At 40.9% G+C, this 26,141-nt stretch overlaps 1 long non-coding RNA gene across 6 annotated transcripts; it reads left to right on the forward strand.

Moving 5' to 3' along the window:
• Positions 1 to 8: 8 nt before the first annotated feature.
• Positions 9 to 5,579, forward strand: LOC135238401 (uncharacterized). Of its 6 annotated transcripts, none has more exons than XR_010325106.1 (4): positions 9 to 410; positions 451 to 3,364; positions 3,494 to 3,523; positions 3,822 to 5,579. It is a non-coding gene; the product is annotated as an uncharacterized LOC135238401 (long non-coding RNA). The 6 variants fall into 6 exon arrangements; XR_010325108.1 differs by having other exon boundaries at positions 9 to 244; positions 943 to 3,364; XR_010325109.1 differs by having other exon boundaries at positions 22 to 2,820; positions 3,296 to 3,364.
• Positions 5,580 to 26,141: the final 20,562 nt, after the last annotated feature.

The following is a 26,141-nucleotide window of genomic DNA, read 5'->3' on the forward strand; positions in this document are numbered from 1 at the left end:
TAAAATTGGATTATTTGATGCATTTGCCTTTTGTTACTTCATAAAATCTAAAATTGTATACGAGCAAGTGATTTTTCATTTTCAGTTCAACTTTTTTGGTGGAAAAATATTTATTTTTCACCAGAAGTATTTATTTAGATTTGTATTCCAAATTACTGTTATATAATATCCCAACTGATATTACTGTTTTTGACTTTTTGTCTTTTTAGGTCATTGGTATTTTAATTTATTGTTGTATGAAAAGGTAAGTGTAACTATACAATGCATTTATGACAACTACATTATGTGTACATTATCAGATTAATTATATCACATGTAAGGTCAACTGTATATACACACATGTATATACAGTGCTGCTTGAAAGTTTGTGCGACCTATAGGGATAGTCATTATTTTTTCCATAAAATGTAGTTATAAAATCATCTCAGATTTTTGTAGATGATTGTATAGCCTTCCCCAGACTGAATGCTCTCAATTCCCTCTTCCTGATCTCCTCTGAGATCTCCTTTCCTCTCAGCATGGTGTGTTTCACATTCAGTTGTATGAGTAACACCAAACTGATCTCTATTCATCCCACCCAAACTCTTTCCTAAAGATCTCTCTTTTGATTGGTTAATTTGGTACCCAATTATTTACCCACCTGATTCTACTTACCAACTTGATTTAACTAATGCAACTTGGGGTTCACTTATTTTTGAACCTACACTGACTCCTTTTGTTTTTCTACTACATGCATGATTAACTCAGGTTCTTACAGTATTAAATAAAGATTTCATTATAAAAAGAAAATCTATAATTGCACAGGGGGTTCACATACATTCAAGCAGCACTGTACACACACACACACACTCAAATACACACACTGATGCACATCTACATATATATACACTCATATACACACACATAAAGCTTTGCATCAATAAACTATTGTCTGTTTCCCAGACTATCGTGTCCTGGAGGTCAAAACAGCAGGGCACAGTCTGATGGTACGTGATGGGGGTAAGGATGAAGGGTGAATAAATTCTTGAAGTAACGTGTCGGTTCCCTTCATCTTTCCTTGTATTGCTTGTATGGCATGCTGCTGTATTAATCACAGGCTATTTAAAACTGTGCTGTAGTAGTAAAAAGGCCAATAGGACGCTGGGATATATAGCCAAAAGTAAATCCAAAAGATCCAAAAAATCCAAGGAAGTTATACCTATCTTATACAATACATTTGTTAGACCATACATTTAGTATTGTGTACAGTTCTGGGGACCATACAACAAGAAAAATACAGATGCTCTGGAAAAGGTTCAAAGAAGAGCAACCAAATTGATTCCTGGTATGAAAGATAAGAGCTACGAGGAAAGACTTAAAATGCTTAATCTCTTCAAGCTTAGTAAAATGAGACTTAGGGGTTATTTGATTGAGGCTTTAAATTTCATAAAGGGGATCAACAAAGTGATTCTTCAGGTCGAGTTCTGTCACATTAATGAAAATTATCAAAAGGTCAATTCTGTACAGACATTAGGAAGGAATTTTTCACACAGAGTAGTCAATGTGTGGAATAGCCTGCCAGGTCATGTAGTTGAGGCAGAAACTTTGGGGATTTTCAAGACTAGGCTTGATACGGTGTTAGATACTATCTAGTCTGTAGGTAATCAGAGCGCTAATTTAGTCAGGAAAATGGCGAGCATTGTTGGGCTAAATGGCCTCTTCTCATCATTTATGTTATGCTCACTATACGGTGATGAGATTTATGATAGCGTTTCCTCAGTTCCTGTTTTATTGAATCTACACAATCATTTAGCGCTTTGTGTATGAAATCGGGAGGGGGGGTTTGTTGTATTGTGTGAATCACTTTGTGTTACATTTAACTTGTATGAAAAGTGCTATACAAATGAAGTCTGATTGATTGATTGATGCTATGTTATGTTAAAACGTATTAAGAATTATAAATAAGAGTTTGTTTTCATACCAAATAAAACAACTGCTTATTAAGTGTTTATTATTCAGTTTCCTGTTTGGTTAAGAATACTGCAGCATGTCAGCTAACTTTAATAGGTTATTCCATTAACATGTTTCAATGTTGGTACATTTGTAATATGTAAGTTAATTTGTCAAAATGCCAAGTTGTGCTGTTTACAAGTGTACTGTTCAGGCTGAATCTCGGCGATGCACCTTCTCAGGTAGCTAAATGCGGGACAGCCGTGTGAAGCTGCAGTATTGTTACAGAATTCCTTTAATATCTGAGCTCAGTTGTTTAATAAAATAGTATGCCTATAGTAACGTACCCCATAGTAGCAAGGCCTGACGTGTTAACATTGTGTTTCTAACCTTGTATTGTGAATATTGCATTAGCGCCTTTTATTGTTTTGGCCAATTCCATTATAACTTGCCTACAAAAACAATATACAGCAAAATGCACATACTGATCTGTTTTGCTGTCTCTGTAGGCTCAATACTTTTCACTACTCTCCTCCTTTCCTCAACTCCCCCCATTTCCACTCTTTTCCGACCTGGAAGTATGTGGAGGAAAGGAGGGGAGCAGATGAGTTTGAAGCCGCTTTGCCAATGCAGTTCTGTGCGCTTTGCTCATCTCCTCCAATATTGGGACACTGGAGGGAGGGAGGGAGGGAGGGTGCAAAGATCGGTTTCTGAGGCATGGTGGAGACGAGGAAGCAGTGGAGGAAAGGAGGATGCATTTTTTGAGTATCGGGACGCACCCGTATAGGCTCTCTAATTAGCCGTCGCTGCACTTCGCTGCGATGTTGTGGTTGCCAGGTTTTGTATGAATAGGCTGTTTTCTTCTGCGAGGTAGAAGATTTGGTCGGCTGAGTGAGTATAGATAATTTTAGCTTTTGGATGATGCTGACAAGTTCGGGCGGTTGCTAATGTCAGTTTTAAAGAAACACACTGTTTGACGTGGTCCAAAAATACTTTTTTCCATATTGTAGCATTGTTTGCAATCTTAACGCGGATACATGAGCGTATCATTGTCAGTCTTGCTAATATGAAAACCTGTGGTGTTGATAACCTGTGGTGAAGGGGGTTGGGCTTCACGTAGCCTTCTCACATCACTGCTCTGCGTTGTGCTCATTGTAAACATGATTAGCACTGTGACTGAGGACACAACTGAGCTTGTCTGCTGAGAAAAAAAATGATACTTCCTGGTTCTGACATTTTCTGTTTTTTTGTTTTGTTTTTTGTTTTGTTTTACTGGTTTTGGTGTGCTCGCCGTGGGCCTCAGTAGTCTGACGTAATGCAGAGCGGAACCTTTAACTGGGACCATTGCTTTTCCTCCTTTCCCCAGAACCAAATGGAGGCGAAGACAGTGGAGACGTCTCAATTCCCCTCCGACGACGATCGCCACGCTCAACAGGTATCTGTACTGTAGTTATACTGTCATACTGTAGTTGATGGTCAGTTTTCTAAAACTGTCAAAGAAATGAACAGTTCAATTTCCAACTTGTTTTTTAGACTATACTGATCAGATGTATTTAATTTCCAGATGATTGTGCACCAGAACCAGGAAATTAAGGTCTGTATTGTATACTTTAAACAAGGAGTATTTACAAGTTCAGTTAATCCATATGATTTACCATATGGTTTATCCTCATTAGATATGGGTTTTCCTGTATTTTGGAAGAATGTAGCCATATGAGAATAAAATCTGAAAAAATATATCCAGAGGCAGTCCAGTTCATTACAGCAGATTAGCAAATTGTTTCAAAACTATAATTGCAATTGCAATTTAATGTTCAGTAGTTGGAAAGTTGTCGCTTGTATCTGTATTTTCGTTCACTTGCAGTCTCTCTTGGGATTATACTTTCCCCCAGGGCTAGACCAAAGTCCAAGACCAGGAAAAGTCCAAATCAAGCCATGACCAAGTCAAGTTTGAGACAGAAAATAGTCAAATCCTCTTCAAGACTAAGACTAAGACTAAAATCCAACTGGTTCTAGTCCAAATTTGTTCATTTCTTTTCTTTTTTAAATGGAAAACAGTTTGCCTTACATAATTGCAAACAAAGGTGCAAAATGAGGGTTTAAAAAACACATCCACTTTGTCTTTCATTTCTGTCTGGAAAAATTTACAAATGTGTTGCTTGAATGAAAACTAGTTTTACCAGCAACACAGGAATATTTTCCTTGACAGATACAAACTGTTAGAATCATTAAATGTGCTTCACTCTTCACATGTTCCAAGTAGTAATAATGGGCTAGTTAGTTAATAATGGGTTAGTTAATTAATAATGGGTTAGTTAGATAATAATGGGTCAGTTAGTTAATAATGGGTTAGTATAAATATGTAATTCTGTATCACTCTTTTAAAGAATGAAGAGAGGAGTACTTTGACATTTTTAATGTAAAAAAGCAGTCCTTGTAAACAGCGAGACTTGGCTTTGTGTGATGCCCTCTGTAAACTATAGCTTGTTATTACGTCTGTTTAAATAAATTACATGTAATTCTAGCTTTGACATTTCTCTGTCCAGTCGTATAAATATCTTGATGTTGATTCCTGCTAGTTTTACTTCTGCCAGGTTGCTGTCCATAATATTAATAAAAAGGTTTATGTCTGTTTTTATTTCTATGAAGTTGGATTTGGTACATGCTGTAGCCTACATTGCAAGTTTTTGATGGAGTGCCTGTTGTCAGTGACAATGTGTAGCTACAGGGCAAGCAGCACTCTGTTGTAGTCTGTATTAGTATCTGTTTGCTGTTAGTGTTTGTTTTGTGTTTCTGTGGGTTTATTGTTTTTCACATCCTCCGTCCCAGTGTTTTCATTCTCCCGGTCACTTGTCTCCCCAGTGCCGTCTCTGTGTCTGTGTTCCCTGAGCTGCTTCACTCCCCTGTATTTGCGTGATTTCACTATTCGGGTGGTTCCGGGTTTTCGTGGTTTCCCCCCTTCTTTCCAGTCGTTTAACTTCCGCTTATATCTAGTTTTACTAATTTCTACTAATCCTTACTAACGTATAGATTGTAAAGTACTAACCTCATTAATATACTAACGTGAATATTACTAATGGATTAACAAACACTAGTTTTGGGTTTTTGATTGGTTAATGTATTAGTATAGTGATTTAAACTTTCTCCCCTTTTCCTGCTAAACCCAGGCCGTCTGTTATCATTGTTGTCTATGTGATTCCAGTCCACGTTGTCAGTCCCCTGTCATTTAATTAGTTATCCTAAAGTTCTTCACCTGGATTTCGTTTGTTACTCCACCCTCACTCATGTAACCCCTCCTTGATTGTTACCTTCTCCAGTGTATAAATGTCAGTATTTTCCACCAGCTCCCTGTCAGAACGTTGATTGTATTCACTGTGCCGATGTGTTGTAAGCCTTTGTTTATCGAGATTCCTGTGACACCCTTTCCGTACAACTTCGAGTTTGCCTGCCCCCTTTGTTTGATTGCTTTCTGGTTTGACCTTCGCTTTGACTTCTCTTTTGCTTGTTCCTTTGTACCTTCGCCTATCTGATCTCCTGGTTTTTGATTTTTTGCCCGTTTACCACTATTCTTTTGGAAACTTGATATTGTACCGTCCTATCTCTGATTATCTGGCTTTGAACTTTGGACTGAATAAAGACAACGTTTTTTGGATTTCCTTGGTCTGCGTTTGGGTCCTTGCACAGAACATAACACACTCAGCATCAAGACTGGGGCTGTCAAATATTTGATTGCAAACAACTAACAGCAGGCTGCATTGTGGTCACCATTCAGACCTGCTGAAAAATCACAGAAAGCGCAAAACATTGCGAAAGACAACAATCCTGGAATCAGTGACACCTGTGACTTCTGTGACAAACACGCAGCCATAGAAATACTTACTGTGCTCTTCCGGGAGAGATAAAAGATCACCTAAAAACTCCCGCACGACATTCCCATTTTGTCCAGGCAATAGTCAGGCCCTTTGCAACGTCATAGCGCCCATCTATGATCACACCTGGATCGTTTCAATCGACAATAACTGCCACAGCTGGAATATCTCAGTCAGCATTTTGTCCTGCACTGCCCATAGTGCTGGACGAGCTTTTACGTCGCATCAGAAGATCCATAAATTTCCCCAAATCCGGTGAAGATATTCAGTACCTTATAAGCTTTGCTTCGTGCACAGAATGTGATGAGGGGGCAGTCCCACTGCCGGTGATTTATATAAACGTCTGTTCTGGCTGGATTTGTTGTGACAGCATTATTGCACAAGTTCTGACCATGTCTGAAATGGCCTGCTACAGGTTATTTGCTCATCAGGCTATCACAGCTGAACTATGAAGTTTGAGTTTTAAAACTAGTGTCTTTGAATGTTCTTGCAGGGAAGCAAAATGACCATTTCCGCTACCACTCAAGCCCAATGTTGCATTCTCACATGTTCATAAATTTGAAGCAAAATATTAAAAAGGTAATTTTTCAACATATTCCTCATCATTGGCCACCAACTAGAAGATTTTAAGAGTAAAACTTTTTTTTTTTTTTTGCAATTGCATAAATCTGGGTCTCAGGGTTACTGTGGTTTCTCCATGGTGCTGATACATGAATTCACAGATTCTGCAATAGTACATTGAGCTCCTAGGAAATAAGGTCATAGCGGCAGAGCACTTGCTGTAGATGAATGCCTGGCAGCAGTAGATAGTCTCCATCTCAAGGGCATAGGGTCTTGCCACTCATTATTTCATATCAGCACACCCCAGTCTATAAATGTACTCGTATTCACACACAAACATCCACGTTACAAGTTTTGAAAATTAATGGAGTCAGATAAACTTGTTTTCTTCCCTGCAAAAAAATCCGAATTCTAAGGAGTGCACGTGTGTGTGTGTGTGTGTGTGTGTGTGTGTGTGTGCATGCATGTGCATTCACAGTTGAGTAAACGTGTAATTCTGTGCTGTGCTTCTTGTCAGTAGGGGGCAGTGTTGCATCTTTGAGGAGATTCAGCCTGTGTTGGAGCACAGAGGTGGCTCACAGCTGCTGTCCTTGCTGTACAGCAGCGGTAGTCAACCCTGCTCCTGAGATCTACCATCCTGCAGTTTTCTATTCATCCCTAATTCGGTACACCTGGCTCTACTGAATAGCAGCCCAACAAGGTCTCTAGCTGTTGAAGATGTGTTTTGTTAGTGTTGGAGTGAAAACCTACTGGATGGTTGATCTCCTGGACCACAGTAGGTTACCACTGCTGTACAGGTTTCACATCCTGTTCGCTGAGCTGAAGGCCATGTCCGAAACAGCTTACCTGGCTACTGTTGAGCACACAGCTTGTGTACAACTTGCATACGCGGTAGTTGTGCAGGTAAGGCAGGTAAGCTCAGACATGGTCAAGCTGTTCTTTTATGTACGTTACAGTCTTCTGACTGTCATGTCACATTCAGATGCACTGAGTGACAGGTAAAGGATCGTATGTACCTACGGATTAATCCTCAAGCATTCACATGCACCGTGAAACGAAGCACACCTGGCTGCCAAGTTTCTCAAAAATCAAATCAGGATCCGAGACACAACCAAATATATAGAATCACACACAGAGGACTTCAGGTCTGGATTCAATTAAAATACATATTTTATATACATATATATGGAATCCCCAGTCAAATAAACACCCCGGTCCACCTCACCCATGGTTCTTTTATTTCCCATTAAAGAAACCAGCTAAGGGAGGAATTCATTCTTATGTCACCGATGGTGCACGGTAACACTTGGACATGCTCAAACTGCTCCCATGTCCTTCAGGTCTCGGAACTGAAGTTCTAAAGGCAAACCAGAAAAACCGAACTCTCGCTCCAACTCAGTTCCGCTGCGAAATGACTGAAGTAGTGGTAAAAGCGGTATTAACAAACTGAAGGGTGGTGCAGTGGATAAGGACTTGGACATACACCCTGAAGGGTGTTGGATCAATCTTCCAGTAGTGCGCTGTTGTTTTGGTTTTCAGTGAAATACCAGTAACTAAATCTGAAGTTAACTTTGCTTCAGTAAAGGACCAGCTGTATAAATGGACAGCAGGCCACCCTGGACAAGGATGTCTGTAAAAATCACAAACTGTTGATTGCAAGTTTTCAGTTGACCCCATTTTGGAACAGGTTGTCTGGCAGGTTTTTACAATTATCAATCCTCAGTCAAGAGGTAATGTTGACTTGGTCTAAACACTTGACCACTGGAAATAAAGACACATAGTGCAGTCCTGTCCCAACCCGGTGACTGACATCCCCCCACCCAGGTTGTGGTTCTCACCTCTTACTTTGAAACTCCCTCCCCTTTTCTTTAAGTGGTCGTGTGTCATGCGTCAGTGAGGGGGGGGGGGGGGTGTGGACAATTCCACAGCGTCCCTCCAGGGTACAGAACCTCTGTATCGTGACTCATTTTTCACTACGTTGGCTGGAGGGCTGAGGGGGAGTCTATGTGTCAGAAATCGGGGGGACAGAGAGGGGTCTCGGTCTGCGCGTCAGCGGAGGAAAGCGTGACCTTTCAGACGCGGCGAGCGGACGGGTGGTGATTAACGCTGCGCTGCTAGGAAGCTGAGCCGCGACTGCGACCGTTTCGCGGCTCACAGGAAGCGGCCTGACCACCGCTGCCTTGCTCACGCGCATCTGCAGTATGCTGCGCATCTATGCTGCGTGTTCATGCTGCACATCTACAGTATGCTGCGCATCTATGCTGCGTGTTCATGCTGCACATCTACAGTATGCTGCGCATCTATGCTGCGTGTTCATGCTGCACATCTACAGTATGCTGCGCATCTATGCTGCGTATTTATGCTGCGCATCTACAGTATGCTGTGCATCTATGCTGCGTATTTATGCTGCGCATTTCTGTTGCACATCTACAGTATGCTGTGCATCTATGCTGCGTATTTACCTCTACACAGTGAACCAATGCACTTGTTGTACGTCGCTCTGGATAAGAGCATCTGCTAAATGCCTGTAATGTAATGTAATTTATGCTGCGCATTTCTGTTGCACATCTACAGTATGCTGCGCATTTATGTTACACATCTACAGTATGCTGTGCATTTATGCTGCGTATTTATGCTGCGCATTTATGTTGCACATCTACAGTATGCTGTGCATTTATGCTGCATGTTCATGCTGCACATCTACAGTATGCTGCGCATCTATGCTGCGTATTTATGCTGCGCATCTACAGTATGCTGCGCATCTATGCTGCGTATTTATGCTGCGCATTTCTGTTGCACATCTACAGTATGCCGCACATTTATGTTACACATCTACAGTATGCTGTGCATCTATGCTGCGTATTTACCTCTACACAGTGAACCAATGCACTTGTTGTACGTCGCTCTGGATAAGAGCATCTGCTAAATGCCTGTAATGTAATGTAATGTAATTTATGCTGCGCATTTCTGTTGCACATCTACAGTATGCTGCGCATTTATGTTACACATCTACAGTATGCTACGCATCTATGCTGCGTATTTATGCTGCGCATTTATGTTGCACATCTACAGTATGCTGTGCATTTATGCTGCGCATTTATGCTGCGCATTTATGTTGCACATCTACAGTATGCTACGCATCTATGCTATGGGCGGCACGGTGGTGCAGTGGGAAGCACTGTCGCCTCACAGCAAGAAGGTCGTGGGTTTGAATCTCGGCTTGGGGCCTTTCTTGTATGGAGTTTGCATGTTCTCCCCGTGTCCGCGTGGGTTTCCCCCGGGTACTCCAGTTTCCTCCCGCAGTCCAAAGACATGCAAGTGGGGCTAATTGGAGACTCTCAATGGCCCATATGTATGAGAGTGTTAGTGAATAGTGTGTGTGCCCTGCGATAGATTGGCAGCCTGTCCAAGATGTATTCCTGCTTCTTGCCCACTGCATGATGGGATAGGCTCCAGCTCCATCCCCAGTAGCACTGCCCAGGAATAAGCAGGTATAGATGGATGGATGGATGTATAAAACCAAGGTCAAGTGTGTTGTTGGCCAGGGTCCAGTATTAAGAGGCTCTACCTACTACACTAATTTTAAAAAGGAGTGGGGTGGGTGTAGTAGGCATGTCCATCTCATTTGCATAAAGCATTCTGTACGCAAATGAATCTGTACAGTGTAGCACCGCCTGGCCCATGAAACTGGGATTAAACTGTCAAACTAGGCATTGCAGATCGAGTATGAATCAAGATTTAGAAATGGCACGGCCTATTTCTCACCTCAAACCGTTCTCAGAAACATATTTTAGTGGACCGTTTAGGAGGAACACAAGAACGTTTATGAACAGGTCGCCATGATTCTCCAGTTTGAAAAATGTTGAGCCAAAACCGTAGTAGCGCCCCCTAAGGTGTAGTTTGGTACCATGATTTGGGCTGGAGTGGAATGCAGAAAGCATTTTTCAAACGTGGGAGGGCAGCACTAAGACGTTTTCTGCCTGTTTCTTTTTTCCGCCAAATGATATTGTATCTGGTCTCATAGCCTTAAGGTCACAGGTTTGATTCTTAGGTAGGACACTGCTGTTGTACCCTTGAGCAAGGCTTCAGTATACATCCAGATGTATAAATGGATTCAGTGTAAATGCTATTCAAAAGTTGTGCAAGTTGCTCTGGATAAAAGTGTGTGCTAAGTGCTTGTAATGTGATGTAATGCTTAAAAATGTTTCATCATAACATAGACATACAAACACATTTAGAGATTTTTTTTTTTAATTAAGAAAAGAAATGATCTAGGTGTACGGTGATTAACCTTTAACACTGAACACTGTGCTTTGCATAATCTCCTCTGAACAAGCCCCCGGTGGCTCATCTAGGTCTGAGAATGAGCTGAGACAGCAGCTGCGGTCCTGGCGGGGACGCGGGGTCGGGGAGGGACGCGGGGTCGGGGAGGAGCCCCGTCCGCGCGGCCTCCCGCTACGCTGTCATTCTGAGAAGAGGCCGCCCGGGTCGCTCGTCTCTCAGCTCTCGGGCTAGCCGCACACGCGGAGACCGCGCGGCGCTGACCGGAACGAGCGCCCTCACAAACACGGTGCGGGCGGTGCGGGCGGGCGGGCGGGGCGGGGCGCCCCGTACAGTGCCCGGCGTGAGGCGGAACCTGGCATCGCTCTGAACACTGCGGTAGGCTGGTGCCAGAGACGAGATCAAACAAAGTGGGCACAGGCACTTTCAGAAGCGCTGGCATTTTCAGAAACGCTGGCACTTTCAGAAACGCCGGCACTTTCAGAAACGCCGGCACTTTCAGAAGCGCCAGCACTTTCAGAAACGCTGCCACTTTCATAATCCCTGAGACCTGGCAATTTGGGGTTTTTTTGGGCCCGGTTGGGGTCATGAGTCTCTGGTCTTAATCTCAAGAACCATGTCCTACACTGAAGAAATGCCTCGTTGGATAAAGCTAAAATTTTACTACTACTAGGTTGCTACACCTACATTCTTTTGCTCTTCCCAACTGAAATTTAGAATTTTCATTCACAATAAAAGGTCCAGTGTTAAATCAACTATTATCACTCATATGTACTCTGTCAGAGTTGAATCAACACTGCACATTTTACTGTGCTCAAATGAAGTAAAAGTTCCAGGTTTGTCCATTGAAGCATTTTATTCAGTGTACTATGCTGAAAGGTACACTCCAAATAATAAAAGTATTTTCACTGAAACATGTTTGTATCATCCTTGCATTAAGTTAAAAAAAACTTTTTAAAAAAATTAAATACATTTTTTTTCTGCCGGGCTCTTTTTGGTTATAGGTGCCCCCGAACGGCATGCGTACTACAGCCAAACTGGCACCACTAGCAGCTGCTGGTTTGTGTCTGCATTTATATAGCGCTTTTATCCAGAGCGCTTTACAATTGATGTCTCTCATTCACCCATTCACACGCCAGTGGTGAAAGGCTGCCGTGCAAGGTACCAATCAGCTCATTGGGAGCAATTAGGGGTTAAGTGTCTTGCCCAGGGACACTTCGACACGCCCAGGGTGGGGGATTGAACCGGCAACCCTCCGACTGCCAGTCAACCGCTCTCACCTCCTGAGCTATGTCACCCCAATATGTTGTTCCCCGTTCCCTGCTCTGCCTCTCTCCTCTTGCAGTGTCGCAGGTCAAAGTGTCACCTGTGCCTTTTCCCCTTGGATGAACGCGCAAGCTTGTGCTATGTTTTTGTTATGCAATCCAGATATGTTAAATGTGATGCAGTGAAATTAATTTCACTCTATGGTTTTCTGTAGCATTTCTCATGCTATTACTTGACATTTGTTTATGGGATGGTCTTATACAGAACAGCTTCAGTTGCAGGAGAAAACACACGCGCATTCACCTGATTAATATGACCAGTGTTGTCAGACTTGGCTCACAACTTTCCCAGAATGGTAGACACAACATCACTAAAGCACTAGTAAACTATACTGAACAAGAACCAAAGAACACATTCTGAACAGATATGGATTCAGATTCAGAACAAGCCCGAAGAACATTAATATAAAACCATAAAGACGCCATTACCTCAACTAGAACCCAAGGGGGCGGAGCGCTATGAGGTGGGGATGGGAGAGGAACCAAGATGGAGTCTGAATTGGTCGTTCTTCAGTCTGCGCTGGAAAATGGCAGACAGTTTCGTTGTCCTGACGACTATGAAACGTTTGTTCAGCCAGTGCAGACAGGCATTGTGACTGGGGGATTAATCCCTCTGTAGATAAGACATACCGGAGGACGTATAATAAACACAGGATTTAATTAAAATTAATGAATTTGAACAGGCTGTGACTACAGTAGCAAGTCTTTAGGTTAGTAAAATACTGCAGAGCATGGTGCTTTCAAAAACTGACTATTTTTACACCTTCTCTTGTTGACCTCTGGAGTACCAAGGACTGAATAGAACGGTTTAAAGTTTCAATATCAGTCCAGGTTATGATCAGTCAAGAAAGCCACAAAGAGTTGTAAGAATCTGACTTTCGAAACACGGGGGATTTATGTCCCTACATTTCACTATTTCTGTGTCTACACACCTAGCTCTGAAAGCCATGTCATTACAAGAGTGTTTTTCTTCCACTTGAAGAATACAGCTAAACGTATGACTTACTTGTCTCTAAAAAAACACAGAAAAACTTATACAGGCATTTTTTTTTACTGAATGACATCTTATAACTTCACTTAAATGCCCGCAAAGCATTGAAGAGCGGATCTTTTAAAAAATAAAAAAAATGACTGCATTAAAAAAATATGATGTTACTTCACTGGGTTCTGAGAGCTAATTACTACCTTAGCTTAAATATGCTTCACCTTTTTTCTGGCATTGCAGATAAAATAGCTTAGTTTTCAATAATTTTCAACCATCACTAGTCAATAGCAGCTCCTCCCAGAACTATATTTTCACAGAATGGCACAGACTGTGAGAGCCTCAAAAATAAATCATCTGAAATAAATGGATTATGCTATGGATCAGTTATTCTCAAATCTGGCCTTCGAGGATAATTGCACCGCTGGTTTTTTTTTTTTACCCGATATTTAATCGATTGATTAATCCCACCGTATGCATATCAATTTAGCTCACCTTGGTGTCTCGGGTTTAAATCAGAGGGGAGGACGTGAAAACCAGCAGTGCTTTCGGCCTCCAGGGTCACATTTGAGCATCCGTTCTACACCGTACCGTAGATCGAGGTCATAAGCCTGTTCCACGGAACGGGGAACCCTCGTTGACATTTCCTGCCACGCACGACCTTTCTTGTGATCTGCTGTGCAAAGCGGTCCTGCTGTGGAGACAGCCGTATTGATCCATCGTACGACCCACAGACTGACTTATTGATTGATCGGGCGGCAGATTTGCAGAGTGCCTTTGGGACTGCATTGCTCGATTCAGGCCCGATTTTAATCAGTCGGGCCTTTTGACTTCCTCGATCCAGACAAAGATCCGGTCAGTCAAAGACAAGATAGTCTACTGAGGGAGGGTCTCTGTCGCTGATGTATTATTATGTGTTTTCATGGTGCATCACTCACACTATGTATTATTAAGTTGTCACAAGTTAGAGAACATTACTACCAGGTCTGGCACTATTGGTGGATGCATGTATATTCGTTTTCATTGTGGTGTTTCTCTGCTTAAGTGTCTGCTAATGAATGTGATGAATGCAATGATTGATTGGTATTTTCATTATATTTGGTTGTTTGAAGCCCTGCACAAATTCACATCTAAAGGATTCAGGCAGTATGTTGTTTCCAGATTTTAAACATCTGCTGGAAATGGATCTAGCGGAATGTGCAGTAGGCTTGCCCTGCTTTATTCTAGCAGACTTCAGCCACTTTTACCAAGCCGCTTTCATCACCTTTACAAGGAAGTCGACAGTAATATTGTGAAATGGGACAAACAACAACTGCACTGTTTCCTGCTTTACTGTAAGGCTGTGAAACATTTAAATGAAATTACTCCAGTGAAACAGCTGAAAAAAAGAACACTAGACTCAAATGAGTCATGTTTACTTTTAGAAATGAGCCACAGTTGTTCATCAAAAAGATTATATCAAAGCACGGTTTGATGGCGCCAGCTGTATTTGATTTGTGATTTGAACAATTACTACAGTAATTACAACAGTGTCTGCGTTGCTTCCTGATTGTACAAAAACTTATTTTCATTCCACCCCCATTTGTGAATTTTTAAAAAATTTTATCCAAAAGCAATACTTTAAGGACATAAAATCCAAAAAAACACCTAACAGTTCAGAGCTATGTATTCCAATGTCTGGAACCAGCTGAAACAAGTTTTACTTAAATCTGAAGGCTCTCCCTTTCCATTCTCCTAATTTTATTTTTCATGCATTTCCATGCTAGTGTTTGAAAATGATCTTTGTTAGCATTCCCTACACTATTGTTTTTCTTTCGAGTTCTATTCGGTACATTTATTCTGAAATTGGTTTGCAAAACCAACCAGGCTCAGAGTTTTAAATGATCCAGTATCTGGACATTACTTCTAGGACTGCATAAATTAGTGGTCTTCACCATAATTTTCCCAGGAGCATTATTGGCCATTTTAACAGACAATCCACATATATAGCTGGTTATACTGTTTACTGAAGTAATTCAGGTGTAGTACTTTGCTCAAGGGTACAACAGCAGGACCCAGCTGGAAAGTGCAGCCACAGCCCTTCAGTTACTAGCCCACCTCCCTACCAACCTTCCTGCACTGTCCCCCAGAAAGCCACTAGTCTACAGCTTAAACGCATGAAGGTGTGAGGTCACAGATGTGTGTTCTTAACTGAGCATTCTAATGCTGATGTCACAATCGCATACTGTTCACTGAAAGCGACAGAGTTCTAGAACACTGACTTATTATTCTTAAAGAAGAAGAAAAAACATTCCAAAAAACCAGCTCTTCAAAGGGTTAAAGTAGGAGACCCAATGGTTGTATTATGGAGAGCATTGCAGTATGTACTAATTTAACTGCACAGAGTCAGAACCAGCCTGAGTCAGGAAGGCCAAGAAGGCCAGGATTTAACCAGCAGTTAACTTTACTCATAATTAAAGGCAAGAGTTCCATATTTGATAAGCAATAAAAAAATCATAGCTCTGATTTGAATATCGACGTTAACACCAGAGAAAAGACACCCATTATTTTATATTCTCACGCATGAAACCATTATGCTGATTCCTCTCAGCGGTGAACTTCATTGTCTCTCTCAGAGGGAGCTAAATTAACTAAAGCCGCGTTTCCACCGCAGGAACTTTACCCCGGAACTAGGAACCTTTTGAGGAACTCAGTGCGTTTACACCGCAGGAACTAGGGTCTAAATTTAGTTCCGGGGGCTTTATTTTACCCCCAAAAATGTTCCTGCTCGGGGGGTAGTACTTTCCGAAAGTACAGGAACCTTTTGGGTGGAGCTTGCAGCGCTGAACATTTCTGATTGGTCGAGTACACTCATTTTTGTGTGTTTGTTTTCAGCCGCCATGTTTAAAAATATGCAGCCGCAAACCAATTTATTTTCATAATAACTTCAAATCAAAATCATGTTATGCGGCGCAGTAGCCTAGTTTTGGTTATAGCCTGCCAACGTCTTGGAATTATAACGTGTGCTCTTCTGTTCTTTTCTTGCTTTAGTATTCGTTTTATAATTTTTTTTTATAAAAAGCATTCTTGCTGGGACAGCATATTACGTACCAAAACATTCAAATGTTTATATTAAAATAATATTAATATAAAAATAATTAATTCGGTTGCTGAATATTTTCTTCCTGAATATTTTCTTCCGGATTTTCTTTGTTAGCCCGTTGTAATTGACTCAAATGTTTGATACAGTTATGTGAGGTATGCGGTAGTTCTGCGTAATTCACATTGGTGATACAGTAAAAGCAAACTGGAAATCACCTTCTGCACTTTTGTCAGGGTAAAATAACAGGTTAATTCTAGTAATCATCCCTTTAGCTTTTTCAGACTGCTGTAATTTTATTCTGCCATTCTTAAATTCCACAAAAAGACCAGGACTAATTTATGGTGCATGGTTCGCATCTGGAGGGCACACTTCGCTGCTCGGCTAGCAGTAACTTCGAAGGAAAGCAGACGGTGGCTGTACCACTACTAATAAAAATTTTCACGCAAGTCCGAGTTTTCGTTCTATTCTTGTCATTTTGCGATTTGTGATATGGAATTGACAATGAGAAAGTAATCAAACAGCAAATTGTTTACAACGTGTGCATGTTTTCTGCTGTTGTTGCCAGTTATACATATAAATGTGAATGCATTCGGTCGCTTCGGATGTCAAGACATGAAAGCGAATGTTCGCATAAAAACAATGAATGTGTTTGAGAGGATATATAAAACAGTTACAATCTGACTATTGGCCTGTTATATCCTATTTGTTGCATAACAATGGTCCAAGTTCAACTACCAATGACAGTTTTGCTTGACAACGGTAAAATAAGCCCAAATGGCTGCAGAAGAATATTTCAATTCCAGGTGATTAAATCGATTAAAAAGAGAGCCCGACCGATATATCGGTTTGGCCGATATATCAGCCATTATTTGACTTTTTTGACTACATCGGGATCGGCAGTTATGCAGCCGATGTGTCCTGATTTTTAAATAAGTATAATAAACAAAAAAAACATTGATTATTTATCTGTACTTGTCTGTTCGAACGTTGTAATAGCTATTTACTAGAATTATCCAGTAGAGGAAGCTCTAATACAAGTGTGAACTGCAGCAGCTGACGCGCTACTTCTGTAATAAGACGTTTGTCACTCGTGCCTCATCCAATATTCTAAACTGCTAGACTTGTCTGCACAGATTCGATTGCCGCAATAAAGGTGTGTATATTTAGTGAAAGTTTTTAATTAAATGTGTTTATACGACCACTATGTTTATCAATCCTCATTATCAAGCGAGCGAGCTAGCTAACATATTTGGTTCACTTTAGCAAGCTAGCTGGCTAGCAAGCCTTTATGAAGTGGCAGTGAGCACATAAGCAGCGTAGGATCTACATTTCCAGAGGACATCGCTGTATTCTCAAATGGATAACCAGCCAAAATAAAATGGTGGCTGAATGCATCACACATTTGTTTTTTATCTGAGATAATGATATTAGCTACTATATGATGCTGTGTCAATAGCAGAGGTTTTGGGTCCAGGTCCCGGCTGGCTGTATCCTCTCTGCATGGTGGTTGTGTACTTTCCCCCCCTGCTTGGATGTTACTTTCATTGTGACTACCTCTGGTCAAATAAATGTCAGATAAATAAATAGAATATATTAAACTAACTGCTCAGGGTCAGAGTCATTCTGAGATGTACAGTAAGAGCCACAAAGGCCAGGAAAATTGCAAGAGAGTGTCATCTAGTCACGCGTCATCGTAGCAAGCTAACCAGACAGTAAAAACGCCGATAAAACACTTCTAACGTGGATCATTTTAAGCCATGTTATCTAGCTTTATCGTGATAACATGAGAGAAGGATTGCTGTTGGAGAAGTGAATCAACCAACAGTTAGCGAGGGTAACCTGCACGAAAGCGCATTGTAGTTTTTTTCACGTATTTCATCCAGTCAATTTAATTTAATCTAACGTTACATTTGATTCACTCATTAGCTCCGCTAGATAATGTCTTACTCTTTGAGATCATGAAGTAGAAATAAAGAAAATATAATTAATTTAACTTACTGAGAATATATAATAAGAAATAATGAGGCTGTGTCAATAGCTAATGCGTTATTGCGAGCGAGTGTGTCATCTAGTCGCGCGTCAGAGCGCATTGTAGTTATTTTCACCACCGAATTCTTATGGACAGGGAAGCTCGCTAGATAAAGTCTTACTCTTTGAGATCATGTAGTAGGAATAAAATAATTAAATATAATTAATTTACTGAGAATAGATACTAAGAAATAATAATAACAAATTAATAACAACAACAATAATAATAATATTCATAAAAATACATGTTTGAAACTGGAAAACTGATTTTTTAAAAATACGTTTTTTATAGATGGCTGGAAAAGAAAGGAGTAAAAGCAAGGTGTGGAGTTATTTTGATTTCACACACTTAAAGATGGTGTTAATACATATATTTAATTTAATATCATCTTTTACATTTTTTAATCTAAAGTTTTGTGTGTGTTTATTTTTATTTTTATTTGTTTGCTTATAAGTTAAATGTTCTTAAATATAGAAACTTTAATAAAATATATGTTTTTCAAATTGATTTGAAAATGTTGCACTTTTTGCCAAAATATCGGTCAAAACATTGGTAATCGGTGGACTAGGACTCTCCAAAATCGGGATCGGCATCGGACCCAAAAATCTGGCATCGGTCGTGCTCTAGTTTTGAGCTGGGTACTGAGACCGAGCACGTCTGGCGTTTCTGCTTGACCACACACCTTTCAGACTGGCTGGCATCATGTTTTATTCTGGGTTTTCTCTCACAGTTATCCCACGCTCTTACTTTTACTCACTTAACTTAACTTATCTTTACTCTTTACTTTACTTTACTTAACAAAATAATCATAGTTTGAGAAGTTCAACTTTCGGAGGACACTCTTATCCATATCACGGGACCCTGTGCCTTGAAAAAAGTAGTTTCTTGGGAGAAGACCGGCGAAAAAAATATCCATGTGCAGCATTGCTATTAAAAGCACACACAGGATATGCATGCTAAGGACAATCCACACGGCCAGCCACAGTGTTTAATCAGCCTTGGATAGCGCTGTTGAAGTTACTCAGCTGTGAGTTGAGATCAGTTCCATTTTCAATTAAATCAATTCAGGAAACAAAGTAAAAAGTCAATTAATTTATGGTGAGATATTCACAGAACATTCCGGTGTTTTTCGATTTGTGAACTGAAGTGCCAGTTCAGTTCCTGAATTCATTGAACTGAGCAGGAATTGGCCCCATGTCTACTGTACCAGTGAACTGCACTGCTCCGTGCGCCCTGCTGGGCAGCCAGAATTTCTGGTGTGCGTTCGGGATGCGAGCCGATCTGTGCACGTTTCCCACGTTGTCCGATCGGTTAAGGTCATGGCGGCACGGTGGCGTGGTGGAGGTGAAGGAGGTTTTGGGTCCAGGTCCCGGCCGGCTGTTTCCTCTCTGCATGGTGGTTGCGTACTTTCCCCCCCCCTGCTTGGCGTGGGTTATTTCTCCAGGTAATCTAGTTTCCTCCCACAGTCCAAAGCTTCAGGGCTCACTCGCTAAAGAGATGTTACTTTCATTGTGACTACCTCTGGTCAAATAAATGTCAGATAAATAAATAGAATATATTAAACTAACTTCTCAGGGTCAGAGTCATCCTGAGATGTACAGTAAGAGCCACAAAGGCCAGGATTTGACCAGCTGTTAACTTTGACTCATAATTATAATTAAATGCAGGAGCTCCATCTTTGATAAGCGAAATAATCATACCTTCTATGTGAAGTTAAGTACAAATGTTAATAGAATCCAGGCCTTAATTTATTCAGGCAGAGCACAATGTCTGTGTGCTCTACAGCCTTAGCTTTAGCCTGAGCAATTGGCTACATTATTAATAAGGTCCTATTTACTGTATTTATTCATTCATTTATTTATCCTTCATTAAACTGTGGGACCTATGAAACTGAGTGGCATATTGCTGCATTCTTCTGGCTGGTGTGCACATCTGTTGAGGTTCAACATGCATTTCCACAGCATTATCAAGTGTGACACCACTGAAATTAATACAAAACTGTAGTAAGTGTGACTAGTTCTACTGTTATATAGTTATACTGACCATACACTACACATGGAGAAATAATGACAGATTTAGCTTGATCTGGGTGCTGGAAGAAAATATTGTCGTAAAATGTGAGAGGGCCTCAAACTCCTCTTAGACTCTTGTAATGTCTGGGAGGCATTACACACCAATAACAGGACAGACTGGTTCAGTATGCCTGGGGGGCATTACACACCAATAACAGGACAGACTGGTTCAGTATGCCTGGGGGGCATTACACACCAATAACAGGACAGACTGGTTCAGTATGCCTGGGGGGCATTACACACCAATAACAGGACAGACTGGTTCAGTATGCCTGGGGGGCATTACACACCAATAACAGGACAGACTGGTTCAGTATGCCTGGGGGGCATTACACACCAATAACAGGACAGACTGGTTCAGTATGCCTGGGGGCATTACACACCAATAACAGGACAGACTGGTTCAGTATGCCTGGGGGCATTACACACCAATAACAGGACAGACTGGTTCAGTAGGAAAATAGAAAACATGCCATCAGGAAACTGTGACTAAACTGAATAAACATATCCATTGCCATTAGCGTTAACTAAGTACTTCACTTTGCTCGGCATGATAACTGTTACTATCAAGATTTTGGTGTTTAATTTTAATGCACTGCATGGGGGGGGGGGGGATTTGAGAATGCAGATTTGGGGTATCCCTTTCAGAAAACACCTGAGTGTGAGCGTAGTGTGTGGTTCCCCTTTTTGAGATTGGGAAAGACCCCCCTCCCCCCCCCCCTACTGGCCTCCCCTCCCACGCAGGGTGTAGTGACTCAGGGGCATGACACACCTGTCACGCACGGAACTCCCAAGAGCTGTCATGGCAACTCAGAGGTGGACAATCCAGGTTCAGAAGGTAACAGTTCATCCCAGGATTTAGTTCCAGTCACCTGGATTTGCTAATGGGCACCATTCTTCAGCCAGGAGGTAGAGCTAAATCAGCTGGCTGAGTTCAGGGGTGGATGAAATACACGGCAGCACTTTTACTTTCTGACCCCTGGAATGTCCACCTCTGGGCAATGTAAATGCAATGTACATTAAGCAATGTGCATGCAAAAACTCAAATGTGATTTTTATCAATAATAATAATACTAATAATCATAATTTTACTTTGATTATTATCAGTGAAGATAATTAATATAATAATAATAATAATAATAATAATAATAATAATAATAATAAGGCATCTGCTGCCACTGAGATTAGAGACTGGACTAATGTAAAATTACATAATTGGTTTAACAACGAGCAGTCATCTTAGCTGTAGGACAAAGCAGACAGTGACACCATGCTGTAAACTGCAAAGCATCCAACCAGCTGGTTGGTTAAAAGCTCTTCAGAAGGTTCATATTCCTTTTCCAATGGGCTATAATCACTGTACTGAAGTAAACCTACTAAATATAATGAGGGAGTATTCATTAATAAGGGATTAGGCAGAATGTGGATTACATTTTTTACAAGAATACCGATAAGAGATAGCAATGACAGCAAAAAACAGAAAGTTTTTTTGGTAACTCGGTTTGGGTAGCGGCTGACATATGGAACGTTATGCTTATTGTCTTGAGCTGTGGTTAAATTTTGATAAGGAGAAGTAGAGATACTCCCCGTCGTGTGACTCAATGTGACCACACATCTAAGTCTTTCATTTCTCTGTAAACCAGAACATTTCCTGGACAAGAGAGTACCACTGCACTTCTGAGGAACTAGAATTGCGATGCCTCACACAAGTGAGCGCACACACACACGCACACGCACACACACACGTGCGCACAGTAACACATTTGTGCAAAAACACATGTACTCACACATAATGTACAGTACATACAACACCACACACGCGCACCCAAGCACGCACACATGCACACACACACACACACACACACACACACACACAACTTTCTGAGGTACATATTCATCACTGTCTTTACACTCTGATGGAGAGAGAGAAGAAGATGGTGTCTGCTTTTATCCCACGGGTGTTATCATGAAAAACAGAACCAATTCACACATAAAGAAGGGGGAAAGTGCAGCTTCGGGGAGGAAACGCCCAGGGAGATATCTCCAAAACCAGATCAAACAGTTGTAAATCTGCATGGCTTCCCAAAGTAGACTGTTAAGTGAAACAGCTTAAACACATTTCACCTTCACGTCAGTGGATAACATTACTAAAATAATCTACACCAGAGGGAGGTGTCTGAAGTCATTCACTCGCCCGAGAGTGGAGACTGCCAAGGGACTGTCCCAGGCAAGAGGCGCAGGTACTTCAGATTACAAAACACATCACTGCTCTTCACTCGTGAACAATAAGTCACATTTTTGGGGTCACTGGTTCCCCGTATGACCAAGTTCAAGGGGAAATAATTTTGCTTTCCATGTAGGTGAAACGAATAGGAAACTTAATCACAAGAAGTTCCTCTTTGTGTGACAACTTGTGGTTGATGGGATAAACTTAGCGGTGAAATTGAGATCTGAGTCGTTTCACTGAGTTGTAGTGGAACATTGAGGCCACACATGGCCATTCAAACAAATGCGTAGGTGTGTCTTTTTATAATTTGTGGCATATTTTATGATTTACTAAGAAACCATTCAACTGAGAAGTTCTCTTTTCTACAACCAATTATTGTCTGATTAACCCTGTCTCCTCAAACTCCAGGGATCTTTTCACATCCAAATGCGAAGAGTTTGTTGCCTCACAACAAGAAGGTCTTGGGTTCAAATCTGGGCAGGGGCCTTTCTGTGTGGAGCTTGCATGTTCTTCCCGTATTTGTGTGGGTTTCCTCTGGACACTCCGGTTTCCTCCCACAATCCGAAGACATGCCAGGTTGGTAAACTGGAGTGTGTGCACTGCGATGGACTGGCAAACTGTCGGGGGTGTTCTCCCAATGCATGCTGGGATAGCATCTCCCGCAACCCTCACCAGGAATACAGTAAGTGGGTATAGATAATGGGTGGATGGACAAACGATATCCCAGAACCCTCAATCATACCTAGTGAGGAAGCTTTGGAGTGCTGGTTGATGCTTAGATGTTGAGTAAAGTAGTATCGCAATTGAAATACTCTGCTATCTCAATCCAATCCCCACAGCTTTTAAAAAAAATAAAATAAAAAACAGTTTTTAGCTGTATGGCTGAGGAAGTGAAACCTATGAAGTATTCTCTTCAAAAGTGTTTTTTCCCAACTTCTTTCAGACCACCACGCTTAATCCCATTCTGAAGAAAAGAGATCTCCTCAGTACTCAGGAACTTTACATCCGTGTCCAATCTGCCATTTTTAAGTAAAATTTCAACAACAAAAAAAAACTCCAACTTCACCCTTGAAAGATGTCAGACTGTGCGTTCACATGCACAGTTGAAATCGATCTATATTAATAGCTTGATTTGGCCAAAGATGAGATTTATTTGGATTATTGTCGTTGTCCCCATACACATGACTCGGAAAGAATCGATTTATTGACCGGGGTGTATCTGATTAAGGCTTCTTTGTTGCAACTTTTTTGAATAGTTCGCCATTCCGCGTTTTTCTTCCATCCATGTATTTTAGGTATTTATGTATTTAATTGGTCTCCTCGTCCGTCCAGAAATTTGTTTTTTTCGCAAAACGGAGCTTTAGAATATCGCCAGCAGCGTATGCGCACGAGCTCGACAACACATTTCTCACAGAAAAGGTCGTTTGTCGCTTTTTATAGTTCATTACAGTGGTGATAGAAGTGACTAGAATTAAGTGGTGCTGTGCTGTTAGCCTTTATTGATCGCCGTACAAGATTTATGTGAAGTAGCTAGCACAATCGGACAGCACTAACCCATAAAAATGTACTTTGAATGGTAGGCCTACTTGCTCAATTGAACGGTAAATGTGAAAAACATTTGATTATAGTCAGCGGCACTGAAATTTTCTGTCACACTCTCAATAAACGGCAAAAGTCCCAGTAGAAGATTGAATTAAATCTTTTAAAGTTATATATTGTTATAACTGAAATGTTATTGATTCCGCTTGGCCACAGTGAGCGTATAGTTGCTATGTAAATTACGGAACGTGCAGAAAGCCTAGCCCAATTTTTGGCCTATTGAAGCATATATATGTCGTAGTAAATCGACCCCCAACCGCATTATCTGGGTATGTTAGCCCGACTATGAAAAAATCATAGTCAGACTACAATGTTTACATGATTTTTAAAAGTCCAGTTTTAGCCGGACTGAAACAATATATCGACTTTTTCAAACATGATGTAAACCCACTGACTGATTCCCAGACCCATCTCAGTGCTGAGATGGCCTTAGTCAAGGTTATAAATGATATCAGGATCAATTTGCGTGCCAAGTTTAGTTTTAGTATTGCTTGACCTGAGCACTGCATTTAATACAGTGGATCACAGAATCCTTTCAGATAGACTTCCATAGATTGGTTGGCCTTTCCGGAACTTTCCTTTATTGGCTAGAACAGGCTAGACAAGAGTAATGCTCTGCTATCTGGTCTCCCAAAAAATAAGAAAAAAAACTACAATCATACTACAACTACAATTCATACGAAGTACCCCGCATTGGTTGCCATTCAGTTTTAGAATTGACTTAAAGATCCTTTCATGGCCTTGCTGCGTAGCTCTCTCTCTGATCTGCTGTTAAAATATGAAGCTACTGGAACCCCTCCGGTCTTCTGGGAGGGGCCTTTCAGTGGTTCCTAAAACCAGGACAAAATATCCATGGTTGAGCGGCATTCAGCAATTATGGTCCAGGGTAGTTCTGAGGGTAAAGGAGAATGTCGACAATTTTTAACATAAGCTTAAAACATACCTTTTTAGCCAGGCTAAAAAGGTATGTTTTAATTTGTAGGCTTTAAATGAATTTATTCATTTATTCATTTATTCATTTATTTTAACATACTTGGTTTTATTTTGGATGCACGCACTGTACTCTTCCCTGATTATTTCTTCCCATGTCTGTGGAGCATTATTCTGTGCATTAGTCTTTTTGTTGAATCTCTAGTGTTTCCGCACTCCAGTACACATGCAGACAATGTTACACACTGGCAAAAAAAAAAAAAGTTCTTGAGACTTTATGCAAACAAAGGTTATTTTACAACAAAAATTCATTTTGCGATGCCTAAGTCAAAACAAAGGGCATTTGGAGGGCTTGGAGGCAAGCAGTCGTCTGAGTGAATATTTCTGAGGAGGACAGTGCATGTTCAACGAAAGACTTGATCCCATTTTATCTTAGTGAACTACATTCTCAAAATATGTTTTAAAAAAAATTCAGTGTTATTATAAATAAGAATAGGCATACTGAATAATATAAATAATATTTTGAGAATATTGATCATTTAGAATATTTTGATATGTTGATGGGGGTATTTAGAGAAATCTTCAATCACTGGACCTCAATGAATAGACTAGTATACTAGATAGCTAATGTATTTATTTTCGACATTCTTCCAGACCTGCTGCTGGGAAAGCAAGGAGTGGGAGGTTGAGGCCGGGGGAGGGGGGGGGGGGGGGGAGGGTGACAGCCAGGAGGAAAGCAAGCTATTTTTAAGCACACTTCTTCCATAAGCACATAGTATACAATATATAGCATTTCACAATATCAATATCATTTTGTTACCCAGTGTCCTCTTGGAGTCGCCTTTTGGGAAACCTGCTCAGAAAAGGCTACACAAAATGTTTGTTTTTGAACCAGGATCTGTCCAGCGTTGTGGCTGAGGCTGTGTTGTGTTTCTAAATCCATCGGCCACAAGCATCTGTATTCACTCCAAAAACATCCTTTAGGTGAGAAACAGCATCCACTTCCACTGTGTTTGAGCTTCTGTTACTTTATTTCAGTAATATTTAGAGTTGTTCTGAAAACAAACTCCCAAGGGTTACCTTTCACAAGAGACCAGGATTGTGCCTGTCGCCACAAGGATTCACAAATAGTAACCATTTTATTTTGGGTAGGTCATTTTCGAGTTTGTGTTAAAAAGGGGTTAAAGAAGGAAGCTAGACACTGTAAATACTGTAGACAGTGAGGGTTAAAAAGCTATTTTTATGAAAGTTATAT

The sequence above is a fragment of the Anguilla rostrata genome, chromosome 1, assembly GCF_018555375.3.
Source record: "Anguilla rostrata isolate EN2019 chromosome 1, ASM1855537v3, whole genome shotgun sequence".
Lineage (NCBI taxonomy): Eukaryota > Metazoa > Chordata > Actinopteri > Anguilliformes > Anguillidae > Anguilla > Anguilla rostrata.